A 19691-nucleotide genomic window follows, 5' to 3' on the forward strand; every position below is an offset into this window, starting at 1 on the left:
ATGTGTAGTACTGTACAGGGAGGATACAGAAGCTCATGTGTAGTACTGTACAGGGGAGGATACAGAAGCTCACGTGTAGTACTGTACAGGGGAGGATATAGAAGCTCATGTGTAGTACTGTACAGGGGAGGATACAGAAGCTCATGTGTAGTACTGTACAGGGGAGGATACAGAAGCTAATGTGTAGTACTGTACAGGGGAGGATACAGAAGCTCATGTGTAGTACTGTACAGGGGAGGATACAGAAGCTCACGTGTAGTACTGTACAGGGGAGGATATAGAAGCTCATGTGTAGTACTGTACAGGGAGGATACAGAAGCTCATGTGTAGTACTGTACAGGGGAGGATACAGAAGCTCATGTGTAGTACTGTACAGGGGAGGATACAGAAGCTAATGTGTAGTACTGTACAGGGAGGATACAGAAGCTCATGTGTAGTACTGTACAGGGGAGGATATAGACTGTAATGGATTCAACCTCTGGGAGAGGGGGGGAAACAGAAAATGCCGCAGGAAATAATGCACAATGCATCATCGATAACTAAGGGGTCAGCTTCTTAAGAGGATCAGAGTTTAGCTGTAATAAATGTTCAGTGCTAACAGGAAGTTTCTCTCTTTCTGTTAACAGAGTTGTATTTGCAAGTACCCCCCAGCACCAGCTGCCTCCTCCGCTAGCACATCTGCCTTTAATCTGCTGATTTGCACCTGGGACTCTTGTTCTTTTTGCTTTTTTGACCCTGTGATTATTATAAATGAAGAACAATTATTTTATTAAACCCTCTAGTAACCCTTGTTTTTAGGGCATCCTGTGACAAACTGGTGGCAGAGGAGGGTGCACAAGCTTTAGTAACTTTACTGAGTGGAGGTAGCTGCAACAACTTTGCTATTCTCCATAGCAAGAGCGTTTGTATTGACGTAAAATAGAGGTAAAAATGAACAGAGTGAGAGGCCAGAACAGCAATAAGTGAACAGAAATTGAGCAATATGTCTGTAACTGACCTGAGAAGAATCGGCCATGAGAAAGGGTATATCTTCCAGCGGATATAGAAAGATCTTGTGGCCAGACTGCATGATGCTGAAAGTCTTGAATCTGAGGGAGCCCCATATTTCTCCATCAAGAGATGCCTCATTTCCAGGGCCCCTACTGCTGTACCTGTTGCCACATTCCCTGTTATTTAAATGTATCAGTGATGTGTGGCTGCCTTAGGAGGGGATCTGTCTGCTTAACAGTGCTTAGAAATCTTGAGGATGGCTGTAGAAGCTTATGCTGTTAAAGTAACCCAGACTTCAGCCCCTCATAAATGGGCTCCACTACCTATTGAGGAGCCTCTAGACTTCTCTGGGGTTCTTTGACCTACTCTGCATTTCCTTCCTTTGATGAACCTCATGAAGAAGTAGATGCCTACCTACAGACATTCCAAAGACAAAATCCCCAGCATTCCACAGGCAGAATAGCCCCCAGGTCTTGGGGGGGGGGGGCAAGTTAACATGTTGGACTAATGAAAATTCTCTAGCACTTTCATCAGAACAAAAAAAAACTACAGTGAGATCAAATGAGTCCTCCTGGTCAGGTATCATATTACTCCTGAATCATTCAGGCAAACCTTCTGGACTACCTTGAAAACACGGGGGACACGCATGGTGGATTTGGGGCCCTGTTTGCTAGATCCTTTGATCAATGGGTACAAGTTTATGCAGCACTAGACTCTAACAGTCTGAGACGACTGCTAATCCTTGAACAGTTGCCGGCAGGGTGCTCCACAGTTGTTCAGAGACCGTGAGCCACACACCTGGAAGAAGAGTTAGTGCCTCTTTTGTTTATTCAGAAATGGAATTGGTAATGGGCTCTAGTTTATCTTTTTTGTAGATTTTCAAAAATATATAACAGAATTAATGTTCCTGAATGGAAAAGTCCAGCTTTTTATAAAAGGCATCTCAGTCACTAAAGCTATACTAATTGTATTTGTTTATCAGTCTAAGATCTGCACTATTTTGTTTATTGGATAGGGGACAGTAACATGTCATCTTTTTGTCTGCTTCCAGGGCCATCTTTCCAATCTGGTCAGGTGGGAGCTACAGGAATTTCTGCCCTGGCAATTTATGATTATGAAGGAAGTGAGTATTGATCAGGTTATGTCTGTATGGTTACGTTTTCTTTGCTTCACTACTGATTGATTGTTTCCTTCTACTGTTATAGTTTGCTTAATTGATTAAATTATAAGTCTGTGTTAAATATTTAAATGGCACCAAAAAAGAGATTGATTTTCAACTTAATTATACTATACAATCCTTAGAGGACAAACTGGATAAATTCATCAGGAGAATATAATAATGAGCTAGATCACTGGAGAGCAAGAATATACAAATAACTCTCTCCTGATTGGTATTTGTCCCCCAGAAATACTGAAACAAGAAAAAGCTAGCACGTCAAATGCCTAATTATTCCCCTTCCTCCATCAGTGGAGATTAATTAATAACTGCCAAGCTCGCACACAATCACTTACAAAGCAAGGACAACACCTTCAGGGCCAGAATACAAGGGACTGTAATATAAGCACAGTAACATTACAGCCTATACTTTATTTCACTTTATAACCTGTAATATAAGCACAGTAACATTACAGCCTATACTTTATCTCATAACATAACCTGTAATAAGCACAGTAACATTACAGCCTATACTTTATCTCACTATATAACCTGTAAGCACAGTAACATTACAGCCTATGCTTTATCTCATAACATAACCTGTAATATAAGCACAGTAACATTACAGCCTATACTTTATCTCATTATATAACCTGTAATATAAGCACAGTAACATCACAGCCTATACTTTATCTCACTATATAACCTGTAATATAAGCACAGTAACATTACAGCCTATACTTTATCTCACTACATAACCTGTAATATATGCACAGTAACATTACAGCCTATACTTTATCTCACTATATAACCTGTAATATAAGCACAGTAACATTACAGCCTATACTTTATCTCACTATATAACCTTTAATATAAGAACAGTAACATTACAGCCTATACTTTATCTCACTATATAATCTGTAATATAAGAACAGTAACATCACAGCCTATACTTTATCTCATAACATAACCTGTAATATAGCACAGTATTATCACAGCCTATACTTTATCTCACTATATAACCTGTAATATAAGCACAGTAACATGTCAGGTTAGGAAATGCCAGAAGAAGACCAAAATGCTAGGGCGAACTTAAACAACACCCTTGCACTCTGAGTTTAATCCAGGATGTGACCCCACGACAACCTCCAAAAAACAATGTACTCACAATATGGAGCAGGGTTAGCCTGTGCCAAAGTAATTCAAGATATCAGACAGATAGACTTCTGAATAAGGAACTGGTTTCAGGAAATGTCTTCCACAGAATCAGGAGAGCAGGGATAGTCCACTTATACTCAGACAGAAGAAGGGTAAAACAGGAAATAGTTAATAATGCAGGAGTAGGTAATTTGTTATCAGGCAGTTTGAGGGTTAACACTGTGTAGACAGTCTTTGCAGAGTATGCAAGAGGTAATCAGGCAGTTTGAGAGTTAACACTGTGTAGTCAGAACTTGCAGAGTTAACAACATAATCAGGTAGTTTGAAGGTTAACACTGTGTTGTCAGAACTTGCAGAGATAGCAACAGGTAATCTGGTAGTTTGAAGGTTAACACAGATTAATCAGTACTTGTAGATTGGCAACAGGATATCAAGCAGTTTGAAGGTTTACACTGAATAATTGTATTTGCAGAGTTTGGAAACAGGTAAACATGCAGATTGAAGGTTTCACAGAAATAACAGTATTTGAATAGTTTGGCAGTACACAGAGTAGTCAGAATTTGCAGCAGGTAAACAGGCAGTTTGAAAGTTTCACAAAACAAACAGTACTTGCATTGTTTGGAGACAGGTAATCAGGAGGGTGAAGGTTAATCCAGCATAGTAAATCCTTGAAGAGATTGGCAACAGAAAAGCAGTAGTTAGAGAGATTCCAAAGTGAATTCCTAACAGAAGCCACAAAGTTAAACAAACAAACGGGCACTGGAGAAACAGGAAGCCCGGAATAAAAAGCCTGGTTGTGACATCATCAGGAAGGGGTGGCTCAGACACCTGTCAATCAAGCACACAGAGAGGACTGCAGAGCTTCCCAGCAGCCGAGCGTGACAGTAACACCACAGCCTATACTTTATCTCACTACATAACCTGTAATATAAGCACAGTGACATCACAGCCTATACTTTATCTCACTATATAACCTGTAATATAAGCACAGTAACATCACAGTCTATACTTTATCTCACTATATAACCGGTAATATAAGCACAGTAACATCACAGCCTATATACTTTATCTCACTATATAATCTGTAATATAAGCACAGTAACATTACAGCCTATACTTTATCTCACTATATGACCTGTAATATAAGTACAGTAACATTACAGCCTATACTTTATCTCACTATATAACCTGTAATATAAGCACAGTAACATTACAGCCTATACTGTATCTCACTATATAACCTGTAATATAAGCACAGTAACATTACAGCCTATACTTTATCTCACTACATAACCTGTAATATAAGCACAGTAACATTACAGCCTTTACTTTATCTCACTGTATAATCTGTAATATAAGCACAGTAACATTACTGCCTATACTTTATCTCACTACATGACCTGTAATATAAGCACAGTAACATTACAGCCTATACTTTATCTCACTACATAACCTGTAATATAAGCACAGTAACATCACAGCCTATACTTTATCTCACTATATAACCTGTAATATAAGCACAATAACATTACAGCCTATACTTTATCTCATTACATAACCTGTAATATAAGTACAGTAACATCACAGCCTATACTTTATCTCACTATATAACCTGTAATATAAGCACAGTAACATCACAGCCTATACTTTATCTCACTATATAACCTGTAATATAAGCACAGTAACATTACAGCCTATACTTTATCTCACTACATAACCTGTAATATATGCACAGTAACATTACAGCCTATACTTTATCTCACTATATAACCTGTAATATAAGAACAGTAACATCACAGCCTATACTTTATCTCACTATATAACCTGTAATATAAGCACAGTGACATCACAGCCTATACTTTATCTCACTATATAAACTGTAATATAAGCACAGTAACATCACAGCCTATACTTTATCTCACTATATAACCTGTAATATAAGCACAGTAACATTACAGCCTATACTTTATCTCACTATATAACCTGTAATATAAGTACAGTAACATCACAGCCTATACTTTATCTCACTATATAACCTGTAATATAATCACAGTAACATTACAGCCTATACTTTATCTCACTACATAACCTGTAATATAAGCACAGTGACATCACAGCCTATACTTTATCTCACTATATAACCTGTAATATAAGCACAGTAACATCACAGCCTATACTTTATCTCACTATATAACCTGTAATATAAGCACAGTAGCATTACAGCCTATACTTTATCTCACTATATAACCTGTAATATAAGAACAGTAACATCACAGCCTATACTTTATCTCACTATATAACCTGTAATATAAGCACAGTGACATCACAGCCTATACTTTATCTCACTATATAACCTGTAATATAAGCACAGTAACATCACAGCCTATACTTTATCTCACTATATAACCTTTAATATAAGAACAGTAACATTACAGCCTATACTTTATCTCACTATATAACCTGTAATATAAGCACAGTAACATTACAGCCTATACTTTATCTCACTATATAACCTGTAATATAAGTACAGTAACATCACAGCCTATACTTTTTCTCACTATATAATCTGTAATATAAGAACAGTAACATCACAGCCTATACTTTATCTCATAACATAACCTGTAATATAAGCACAGTATTATCACAGCCTATACTTTATCTCACTATATAACCTGTAATATAAGCACAGTGACATCACAGCCTATACTTTATCTCACTATATAACCTTTAATATAAGAACAGTAACATTACAGCCTATACTTTATCTCACTATATAATCTGTAATATAAGAACAGTAACATCACAGCCTATACTTTATCTCATAACATAACCTGTAATATAAGCACAGTAACATCACAGCCTATACTTTATCTCACTATATAACCTGTAATATAAGCACACTAACATGTCAGGTTTTTTTTCTCTGTCGGTCCCCCCCCCCTTCAACTCAGAAAGTAAGGTCTGACAACTCCTAATCTTAATTTAATTTCATGGAACGTGGGCGGCATAACCTCCCCAATTAAAAGGAAATCCATAATAAAACACTTGGGGAAATTTAAGCCTGACATAGTTCTCCTCCAGGAGTTACACCTTAACCCCGGAAATCCCTAAACTTAAAACCAAATGGGTTGGGGAGGTTATTGCCGCCCCGTCTCCATCTAGGAAGAGGGGGGTCGCTATTCTAATGAATAGGAACTTGGAATATCGAATTGTTAATACTGAACTAGACCCCGGTGGGCGCTTTTTAATTTTGGAAATGGAGATTAACAATTTCAAATATACAGTTTGTAACATTTATGGACCTAATCAAATTGACCATAATTTTTGGGATGTATTATTAGTGAAGCTACACAGGTTTATAGGCCAGAATTTAATTATTGCAGGTGATTTTAACCTGACAGCAGATGCCATTCTAGATAGCTCAAAAAAAAGATCACTGTACAATAGAGGTAAAAAAGTACGGATCTTCCAGAAGATATGTTCGCAGTTAGGTCTTGTGGATATATGGAGGGTACAGAACCCAGATTCTCGTGAATACACATGTCTATCTCAAGTGCATCAAGCACTCTCAAGGATTGATTACTTCCTCATCTCAGATGCATTGCTTAAATGGGATTGGGTACCTAAAATTGAGGATATCTTAATCTCTGACCACGCGCCATTTCGCTGATCTGTAAACCTGTTTTTAGGCACTCAGACAATAATTATGTTCATTTTCCCAGATTCCTAAGTAACAATACTAGTTTTCAGAATTGGTTACGACAGAAATGGGCAGATTATTATAGAAATAACGGGAATTATTTAGATAAAATCGAAGTGTTTTGGGAGGCATCCAAGGCTGTCTTACGAGGGGAGATTAAATCTTACATGGTATATTTGAAAAAGAAAAATAGTCAGGAGGCTAGACAACTTGCTAATCATGTAAAAAATACCTACAGAACATATTTAGATAACCCAAGTAACGACCGTTGGGAGGCATATGTTAGGGCGAAGGCCCTTCGAGACATACATATTAAGCAAAGGAGTGCCCATGATGATCTTAGAACAAAAGCCTTATACGGTGGTTTCACCGGAAGATCGGCCAAGTTTGTTTCTAGGTTGGCCAAATCCTCCCCGAGGCAGGCAATTTCTGCGATTAAACAAGGTGCCAACAGGTACACAAATCATTCTGATATTGAAAGGGTCTTTTTTGAATTTTTTCAAGATTTATATAGCTCAGAGTCTCCTAATTTAACTAAGAAACAAGAATTCTGGGAAAAGATTAAGATCCCGAAATTATCACAGGAAGCTAGGGAATATATTAATGCCCCTATTACGGAAGACGAAATCATATCAGCAATTAAATACACCAAACCCAATAAAGCGGCCGGACCAGATGCACTTCCTATTGAATTTTACCGGGTTTTACAGACCCAGGTGACCCCCTTATTGACCAGGTTATACAATTTTTATTTTTCAGAAAACACCAGTTGTTCTCCATGTTTTGCAGCCGCAAATATTTCGTTAATTTTAAAAAAGGGTAAGGATCCTGAACTACCAAGTTCCTTTAGACCCATCTCAGTTCTCAATACTGACTATAAACTTCTAGCAGCTATTTTAGCTACTCGATTAAAACCACATATAGGTGATTTAATACATGGTAATCAATCTGGCTTTATGCCCGGACGGAATCCGGTTAAAAATACAAGAAAACTTTTAGTGCTCATTGAATCTCTTTGGCACAGGTATAATGTTTCTATCTCACAGGAGCTCCCGAGAATGCCATTTTAACGATTGACGCTGAAAAAGCCTTTGATCGGGTAAGCTGGGATCATCTGTTCTTTTCCTTGGACCAATTTGGGCTTACAGGGTTTTTTAATAATTATGTACGTTTAATTTATAGCGCTCCTTCATCGGCCATCATTGTTAACAATGTAACTTCTCCAAGATTTGTTTTAAACAGAGGGACTAGACAGGGCTGTCCACTCTCGCCCTTGTTATTTAACATCAGTCTGGAGCCTTTGCCATATTATTGCGTCAGGAGTTGGATGGCATCTCTCTGGCGGGGAGAAATTGGTCCTGCTTTTGTATGCGGACGATTGCTACTATTTCTTTCTAATCTGAGGACTACGCTGCCAAAGTTACAGAGTATTATCCAAGACTTTAGTGAGATTTCTGGTTTTAGGTTAATACCACGAAATCAGAATTAATGTGGCTACACAAACGCCCCTCACTTGTCATTAAACATCCCTTCTTGGAAGTATCACAAATTAATTACCTAGGCTTGCGGTTAACCAGAAACCCGGAGGAATGGTACAAGAATAACTACGGGTTCGAGTTGGCACACTGTAGTAAAAAACTAGAAGAATGGTGCATGTTACCTCTCTCTCTATCTGCCCGCGTGACATTGATTAAAACAGTTATTTTTCCTAGATTGTTGTATATTTTTCAAAATATACCGTTGTTTATACACAAAAAGGATATTGTTGAGTATAACAGGGCTTGTTCTAGATTCCTATGGAAAGGTGCCAAACCGCGGATTGCCTGTCATCGTTTGATGAACTCCAAATTGGCGGCAGGTCTAGCCCTCCCTAATATACAAATCTACAATTTAGTTATTCTCGCCAGATTCGCTCTGGACTGGGTAACTGAAAAAGATCAAATCTCTTTGTGTGCCTGGGAATCGCAGATAGTGGCACCCTTCCAGCTAACGGCTTTACTTCATTGCCCGTTAACGTCACTTCCTTCAAATGTTTTTTTTCTTACATTTAGAAATATTATAGTGGCATGGCAAAGACTTTGTACAGAATTGGATTGCTCTCCATATGTTTCGCAATATTTACCAATATGCGGTAATCCGAATTTTAGCCCGGGTCTTTCCAACCAGATATTCAAAGATGGGCATTAAAAGGTTTAAAAACTATGCATCAAATTTTGGGTACTGATGGCTACCCACTACCTTTTTCCGATATAGCGAACAAATTTGACCTCGGGCCTCGTGAATTTTATGCTTATCTTCAAGCCAGACATTATCTTTACGAGTTACTTAAAAATTATGGAAAGAACTGGTCAATAGGTGAACTACAGCCAAGGATATCTATTTATGCAGCAGGACTGTACCCAATTTCCCCATTATATTACTTGTACTCCAAAAGTCCTCTAGTTCACAGGTCAGCGAAATGGTAGTAAAATGGTCCACCCAATTCCCTGAGATAAACGAACAAACTATAGTCGGAAGCTTTAAATTAATCCAACAGAGTTGGGTGCCTACAGTGTGGCGAGAATCTCAGATAAAAATTGGGCTTCAGAGGTATTTTACCCCCGGTGCTTTATCTAAATGGTACAATACAAAGGTTCTGTGCCCTAGATGCTTGTCAACGGATGCTGACCTAGTACATTGTCTTTGGGGTTGCCCCAAAATTTTTCAATTCTGGAAAAAGATTTCTTATTGGATGAATACAGTTTGAAGCTGGAACATGATTTGTTACCCATTGAGATTTTTTTCCTGGTACAATTCCAAGGCATTAGTAAAAATTTTAGTCTTTTAAACACAATATATTAATAGGACGTAATCTGATCCTCAAATTATGGAAGGCCCGTGAAGCACCTAAATTTGTACATTTTAAAGCGGCCCTAATGAATCAATTTACGACGGAACAGTTTAATATCCATATCCACAAGAAGAGCATTTAGGGGCCTTTTTCAGAAAATGGGAATTGTTTGTTCTTTCCTTGCCCTTGGTACTCCAAAAAAAAATGATAAAACCATTCATTGACTCGAGTTTGTTGTAATTAATATCCTTCAGGTCGCTTTCCGCAAGAATGGGCACTGGATGTGAGTAATAGGGTTCGGGGGGCCCGACAGAGTTTTTTTTTTTTTTTTGTTTGTTCTTATGTTTTGGTTTTGTTGTGTCTGTTTTATTGTTTTGGTTTGCTCTATGTGTGATTCTGGTTAACCAGATTTTATTTAATAATTGAAAATGGGGAATAAGATAAAAACAAGATTCTACCGTAGGGTAACGGTAATCCAAATTTCGATTTGTTCTTTCTCGCTTACTCATTGGTTTAACTGTTACCGACTTCTTAGAATTGTTCATTGATAGTTAATTCGCTAATAATGGTTTGTATTTTTTTTATAACACACTGTTATTGTATTTTTTTTTTTTTTGAATTGTCATTATTTTTCCCTATTATACAAATAAATATAAAAATATAATAAAAAAAATAAAAAATAAAAACATAACCTGTAATATAAGCACAGTAACATTACAGCCTATACTTTATCTCATAACATAACCTGTAAATATAAGGTACAGTAACATCACAGCCTATACTTTATCTCACTACATAACCTTAATATAAGCACAGTAACATTACAGCCTATACTTTAATCTCACTATATAACCTGAATATAAGCACAGGTAACATCACAGCCTTACTATTATCTCACTATATAACCTGTAATATAAGACACAGTAACATTACAGCCTATACTTTATCTCACTACATAACCTGTAATATAAGCACAGTAACATTACAGCCTATACTTTTTATCTCAGTATGTACCTGTAATATAAGCACAGTAACATCACAGGCCTATACATAACCTGTAATATAAGCACAGTAACATCACAGCCTATACTTTATTTCACTATATAACCCTGTAATATAAGCACAGTAACATTACAGCCTATACTTTATCTCACTATATAACCTGTAATATAAGTACAGTAACATTACAGCCTATACTTTATCTCACTATATAACCTGTAATATATAACACAGGTAACATCACAGCCTATACTTTAGTCTCATTACATAAACTGTAATATAAGCACAGTAACATCACAGCCCTATACTTTATCTCACTATATAACCTGTAATATAAGCACAGTAACATTACAGCCTATACTTTATCTCACTATATAACCTGTAATATAGAGCACAGTAACATCACAGCCTATACTTTATCTCACTATTAACCTGTAATATAAGCACAGTAACATTACAGCCTATACTTTATCTCACTATATAACCTGTAATATACGCACAGTAACAGTTACAGCCTATACTTTATCTCACTATATAACCTGTAATATAAGTACAGGTAACATCACAGCCTATACTTTATCTCACAACATAACCTGTAATAAAGCACAGTAACATTACAGCCTATAACTTTATCTCACTATATAACGTGTAATATAAGCACAGTAACATCACAGCCTATACTTTTATCTCACTATATAACCTGTAATATAAGCACAGTAACATTACAGCCTATACATTATCTCACTACAGTAACCTGTAATATAAGCACAGTAACATTACAGCCTATACTTTATCTCACTATATAACCTGTAATAATAAGTACAGTAACATTACAGCCTATACTTTATCTCACTATATAACCTGTAATATAAGCACAGTAACATCACAGCCTATACTTTATCTCATTTACATAAACTGTAATATAAGCACAGTAACATCACAGCCTATACTTTATCTCACTATATAACCTGTAATATAAGCACAGTAACATTACAGCCTATACTTTATCTCACTATATAACCTGTAATATAAGCACAGTAACATCACAGCCTATACTTTATCTCACTATAAACCTGTAATATAAGCACATAACATTACAGCCTATACTTTATCTCACTATATAACCTGTAATAATAAGCACAGTAACATTACAGCCTATACTTTATCTCACTATATAACCTGTAATATAAGTACAGTACATCACAGCCTATACTTTATCTCACTACATAACCTGTAATATAAGCACAGTAACATTACAGCCTATACTTTATCTCACTATATAACGTGTAATATAAGCACAGTAACATCACAGCCTATACTTTATCTCACTATATAACCTGTAATATAAGCACAGTAACATTACAGCCTATACTTTATCTCACTACATAACCTGTAATATAAGCACAGTAACATTAGAGCCTATACTTTATCTCACTATATAACCTGTAATATAAGCACAGTAACATTACAGCCTATACTTTATCTCACTACATAACCTGTAATATAAGCACAGTAACATCACAGCCTATACTTTATTTCACTATATAACCTGTAATATAAGCACAGTAACATCACAGCTTATACTTTATCTCACTACATAACCTTTAATATAAGCACAGTAACATTACAGCCTATACTTTAGGTTCACTATAATAACCTGTAATATAAGTACAGTAACGATTACAGCCTATACTTTATCTCATTACATAACCTGTAATATAAGCACAGTACGATCACAGCCTATACTTTTATCTCACTATATAACCTGTAATATAAGTACAGTAACATTACAGCCTATACTTTATCTCACAATATAACCTGTAATATAAGCACAGTAACATTACAGCCTATACTTTATCTCACTACATAACCTGTAATATAAGCACAGTAACATCACAGCCTATACTTTATTTCACTATATAACCTGTAAGATAAGCACAGTAACATCCACAGGCTTATACTTTAGTCTCCACTATATAACCTGTAATATAAGCACAGTAACATTACAGCCTATACTTTAGTTCACTATATAACCTGTAAGTATAAGTACAGTAACATTACAGCCTATACTTTATCTCATAACATAACCTGTAATATAAGCACAGGTACGATCACAGGCCTATACTTTATCTCACTATATAACCTGTAATAATAAGTACAGTAACATCACAGCTTATACTTTTATCTCACTATATAACCTGTAATATAAGCACAGTAACATTACAGCCGATACTTAGTTCACTATATAACCTGTAAATAAGTACAGTAACATTACAGCCTATACTTTATCTCATTACATAACCTGTAATATAAGCACAGTACGATCACAGCCTATACTTTATCTCACTATATAACCTGTAATATAAGTACAGTAACATTACAGCCATACTTTATCTCACTATATGACCTGTAATATAAGCACAGTAACATCACAGCCTATACTTTATTTCACTAAATAACCTGTAATATAAGCACAGTAAACATCACAGCTTATACTTTATCTCACTATATACTCCTGTAATATAAGCACAGTAACATTACAGCCTATACTTTAGTTCACTATATAACCTGTAATATAAGTACAGTAACATTACAGCCTATACTTTATCTCATTACATAACCTGTAATATAAGCACAGTAACATTACAGCCTATACTTTTTATCTCAGTATGTAACCTGTAATATAAGCACAGTACATCACAGCCTATACATAACCTGTAATATAAGCACAGTAACATCACAGCCTATACTTTATTTCACTATATAACCTGTAATATAAGCACAGTAATATCACAGCCTATACTTTATCTCACTATATAACCTGTAATATAAGTACAGTAACATTACAGCCTATACTTTATCTCACTATATAACCTGTAATATAAGCACAGTAACATTACAGCCTATACTTTATCTCACTATATAACCTGTAATATAAGCACAGTAACATTACAGCCTATACTTTATCTCACTATATAACCTGTATTATAAGTACAGTAACATCACAGCCTATACTTTATCTCACTACATAACCTGTAATATAAGCACAGTAACATTACAGCCTATACTTTATCTCACTATATAACCTGTAATATAAGCACAGTAACATCACAGCCTATACTTTATCTCACTATATAACCTGTAATATAAGCACAGTAACATTACAGCCTATACTTTATCTCACTACATAACCTGTAATATAAGCACAGTAACATTACAGCCTATACTTTTAATCTCAGTATGTAACCTGTAAATATAAGCACAGTAACATCACAGCCTATACTTTATCTCACTATATAACCTGTAATATAAGCACAGTAACATCACAGCCTATACTTTATTTCACTATATAACCTGTAATATAAGCACAGTAACATCACAGCTTATACTTTATCTCACTATATAACCTGTAATATAAGCACAGTAACATTACAGCCTATACTTTAGTTCACTATATAACCTGTAATATAAGTACAGTAACATTACAGCCTATACTTTATCTCATTACATAACCTGTAATATAAGCACAGTACGATCACAGCCTATACTCATCTCACTATATAACCTGTAATATAAGTACAGTAACATTACAGCCTATACTTTATCTCACTATATGACCTGTAATATAAGCACAGTAACATACAGCCTATACTTTATCTCATTACATAACCTGTAATATAAGCACAGTAACATCACAGCTTATACTTTATCTCACTATATAATCTGTAATATAAGCACAGTAACATTACACCCTATACTTTATCTCACTATATAACCTGTAATATAAGTACAGTAACATTACAGCCTATACTTTATCTCACTACATAACCTGTAATATAAGCACAGTAACATCACAGCCTATACTTTATCTCACTATATAAGCTGTAATGTAAGCACAGTAACATCACATCCTATACTTTATCTCACTATATAACCTGTAATATAAGCACAGTAACATTACAGCCTATACTTTATCTCACTATATAACCTGTAATATAAGCACAGTAACATTACAGCCTATACTTTATCTCACTATATAACCTGCAATGTAAGCACAATAACATAACAGCCTATACTTTATCTCACTACATAAACTGTAATATAAGCACAGTAACATCACATCCTATACTTTATCTCACTATATAACCTGTAATATAAGCACAGTAACATCACAGCCTATACTTTATCTCACTATATAACCTGTAATATAAGCACAGTAACATCACAGCCTATACTTTATCTCACTATATAACCTGTAATATAAGTACAGTAACATTACAGCCTATACTTTATCTCACTATATAACCTGTAAGCACAGTAACATCACAGCCTATACTTTATCTTACTTTATAACCTGTAATATAAGCACAGTAACATCACAGTCTATACTTTATCTCACTATATAACCTGTAATATAAGCACAGTAATATCACAGCCTATACTTTATCTCACTATATAACCTGTAATATAAGCACAGTAACATTACAGCCTATACTTTATCTCACTATTTGACCTGTAATATAAGCACAGTAACATCACAGCCTATACTTTATCTCACTATATATACCTGCAATGTAAGCACAATAACATAACAGCCTATACTTTATCTCACTACATAACCTGTAATATAAGCACAGTAACATCACATCCTATACTTTATCTCACTAATAACCTGTAATATAAGCACAGTTACATCACAGCCTATACTTTATCTCACTATATAACCTGTAATATAAGCACAGTAACATCACAGCCTATACTTTATCTCACTATATAACCTGTAATATAAGTACAGTAACATTACAGCCTATACTTTATCTCACTATATAACCTGTAAGCACTGTAACATCACAGCCTATACTTTATCTTACTATATAACCTGTAATATAAGCACAGTAACATCACAGTCTATACTTTATCTCACTATAATAACCTGTAATATAAGCACAGTAAATATCACAGCCTATACTTTATCTCACTATATAACCTGTAATATAAGCACAGTAACATTACAGCCTATACTTTATCTCACTATTTGACCTGTAATATAAGCACAGTAACATCACAGGCCTATACTTTATCGCACTATATAACCTGTAATATAAGTACAGTAACATTACAGCCTATACTTTATCTCACTATATAACCTGTAATATAATCACAGTAACATCACAGCCTATACTTTAATCTCACTATATGAACCTGTAATATAAGCACAGTAACATCACAGCCTATACTTTATCTCACTATATAAACCTGTAATATAAGCACAGTAACATCACAGCCTATACTTTATCTCACTATATAACCTGTAATATAAGCACAGTAACATCACAGCCTATACTTTATCTCACTATATAACCTGTAATATAAGCACAGTAACATCACAGCCTATACTTTATCTCACTACATAACCTGTAATATAAGCACAGTAACATCACAGCCTATACTTTATCTCACTATATAACCTGTAATATAAGCACTGTAACATCACAGCCTATACTTTATCTCACTATATAACCTGTAATATAAGTACAGTAACATTACAGCCTATACTTTATCTCATTACATAACCTATAATATAAGCACAGTACGATCACAGCCTATACTTTATCTCACTATATAACCTGTAATATAAGTACAGTAACATCACAGCTTATACTTTATCTCACTATATAACCTGTAATATAAGCACAGTAAACATTACAGCCGATACTTTAGTTCACTATATAACCTGTAATATAAGTACAGTAACATTACAGCCTATACTTTATCTCATTACATAACCTGTAATATAAGCACAGTAAGATCACAGCCTATACTTTATCTCACTATATAACCTGTAATATAAGTACAGTAACATTACAGCCTATACTTTATCTCACTATATGACCTGTAATATAAGCACAGTAACATCACAGCCTATACTTTATTTCACTATATAACCTGTAATATAAGCACAGTAACATCACAGCTTATACTTTATCTCACTATATAACCTGTAATATAAGCACAGTAACATTACAGCCTATACTTTAGTTCACTATATAACCTGTAATATAAGTACAGTAACATTACAGCCTATACTTTATCTCATTACATAACCTGTAATATAAGCACAGTAACATTACAGCCTATACTTTTTATCTCAGTATGTAACCTGTAATATAAGCACAGTAACATCACAGCCTATACATAACCTGTAATATAAGCACAGTAACATCACAGCCTATACTTTATTTCACTATATAACCTGTAATATAAGCACAGTAACATCACAGCCTATACTTTTATCTCACTATATAACCTGTAATATAAGTACAGTAACATTACAGCCTATACTTTATCTCACTATATAACCTGTAATATAAGCACAGTAACATTACAGCCTATACTTTATCTCACTATATAACCTGTAATATAAGCACAGTAACATTACAGCCTATACTTTATCTCACTATATAACCTGTAATATAAGTACAGTAACATCACAGCCTATACTTTATCTCACTACATAACCTGTAATATAAGCACAGTAACATACAGCCTATACTTTATCTCACTATATAACCTGTAATATAAGCACAGTAACATCACAGCCTATACTTTATCTCACTATATAACCTGTAATATAAGCACAGTAACATTACAGCCTATACTTTATCTCACTACATAACCTGTAATATAAGCACAGTAACATTACAGCCTATACTTTAATCTCAGTATGTAACCTGTAATATAAGCACAGTAACATCACAGCCTATACTTTATCTCACTATATAACCTGTATTATAAGCACAGTAAACATCACAGCCTATACTTTATTTCACTATATAACCTGTAATATAAGCACAGTAACATCACAGCTTATACTTTTATCTCACTATATTAACCTGTAATATAAGCACTAGTAACATTACAGCCTATACTTTAGTTCACTATATAACCTGTAATATAAGCACTGTAACATCACAGCCTATACTTTATCTCATTACATAAACTGTAATATAAGCACAGTAACATCACAGCCTATACTTTATCTCACTATATAACCTGTAATATAAGCACAGTAACATTACAGCCTATACTTTATCTCACTATATACCTGTATAGTAAGCACAGTAACATCACAGCCTATACTTTATCTCACTATATAACCTGTAATATAAGCACAGTAACATTACAGCCTATACTTTATCTCACTATATAACCTGTAATATAAGCACAGTAACATTACAGCCTATACCTTATCTCACTATATAACCTGTAATATAAGTACAGTAACATCACAGCCTATACTTTATCTCACTACATAACCTGTAATATAAGCACAGTAACATTACAGCCTATACTTTATCTCACTATAGACCTGTAATATAAGCACAGTAACATCACATCCTATACTTTATCTCACTATATAACGTGTAATATAAGCACAGTTACATCACAGCCTATACTTTATCTCACTATATAACCTGTAATATAAGCACAGTAACATTACAGCCTATACTTTATCTCACTACATAACCTGTAATATAAGCACAGTAACATTAGAGCCTATACTTTATCTCACTATATAACCTGTAATATAAGCACAGTAACATTACAGCCTATACTTTATCTCACTACATAACCTGTAATATAGCACAGTAACATCACAGCCTATACTTTATTTCACTATATAACCTGTAATATAAGCACAGAAACATCACAGCTTATACTTTATATCACTACATAACCTGTAATATAAGCACAGTAACATACAGCCTATACTTTAGTTCACTATATAACCTGTAATATAAGTACAGTAACATTACAGCCTATACTTTATCTCATTACATAACCTGTAATATAAGCACAGTACGATCACAGCCTATACTTTATCTCACTATATAACCTGTAATATAAGTACAGTAACATTACAGCCTACACTTTATCTCACTATATAACCTGTAATATAAGCACAGTAAACATTACAGCCTATACTTTATCTCACTACATAACCTGTAATATAAGCACAGTAACATCACAGCCTATACTTTATTTCACTATATAACCTGTAATATAAGCACCAGTAACATCACAGCTTATACTTTATCTCACTATATAACCTGTAATATAAGCACAGTAACATTACAGCCTATACTTTAGTTCACTATATAACCTGTAATATAAGTACAGTAACATTACAGCCTATACTTTATCTCATTACATAACCTGTAATATAAGCACAGTACGATCACAGCCTATACTTTATCTCACTATATAACCTGTAATATAAGTACAGTAACATCACAGCTTATACTTTATCTCACTATATAACCTGTAATATAAGCACAGTAACATTACAGCCGATACTTTAGTTCACTATATAACCTGTAATATAAGTACAGTAACATTACAGCCTATACTTTATCTCATTACATAACCTGTAATATAAGCACAGTACGATCACAGCCTATACTTTATCTCACTATATAACCTGTAATATAAGTACAGTAACATTACAGCCTATACTTTATCTCACTATATGAACTGTAATATAAGCACAGTAAACATCACAGCCTATACTTTATTTCACTATATAACCTGTAATATAAGCACAGTAACATCACAGCTTATACTTTATCTCACTATATAACCCTGTAATATAAGCACAGTAACATTACAGCCTATACTTTAGTTCACTATATAACCTGTAATATAAGTACAGTAACATTACAGCCTATACTTTATCTCATTACATAACCTGTAATATATGCACAGTAACATTACAGCCTATACTTTTTATCTCAGTATGTAACCTGTAATATAAGCACGAGTAACATCACAGCCTATACATAACCTGTAATATAAGC

At 34.5% G+C, this 19691-nt stretch overlaps 1 long non-coding RNA gene across 1 annotated transcript in view; it reads left to right on the plus strand.

Annotated features, from left to right (window-relative positions):
* Positions 1–2039: 2039 nt before the first annotated feature.
* Positions 2040–19691, plus strand: part of LOC128644231 (uncharacterized) — a 28862-nt gene continuing 11210 nt past the window's right edge. The window contains exon 1 of the long non-coding RNA XR_008399957.1: positions 2040–2113. This is a non-coding gene — a long non-coding RNA (uncharacterized LOC128644231). The remainder of the gene's footprint in view (positions 2114–19691) is intronic.

Source organism: Bombina bombina, unplaced genomic scaffold, assembly GCF_027579735.1.
Source record: "Bombina bombina isolate aBomBom1 unplaced genomic scaffold, aBomBom1.pri scaffold_1299, whole genome shotgun sequence".
NCBI lineage: Eukaryota > Metazoa > Chordata > Amphibia > Anura > Bombinatoridae > Bombina > Bombina bombina.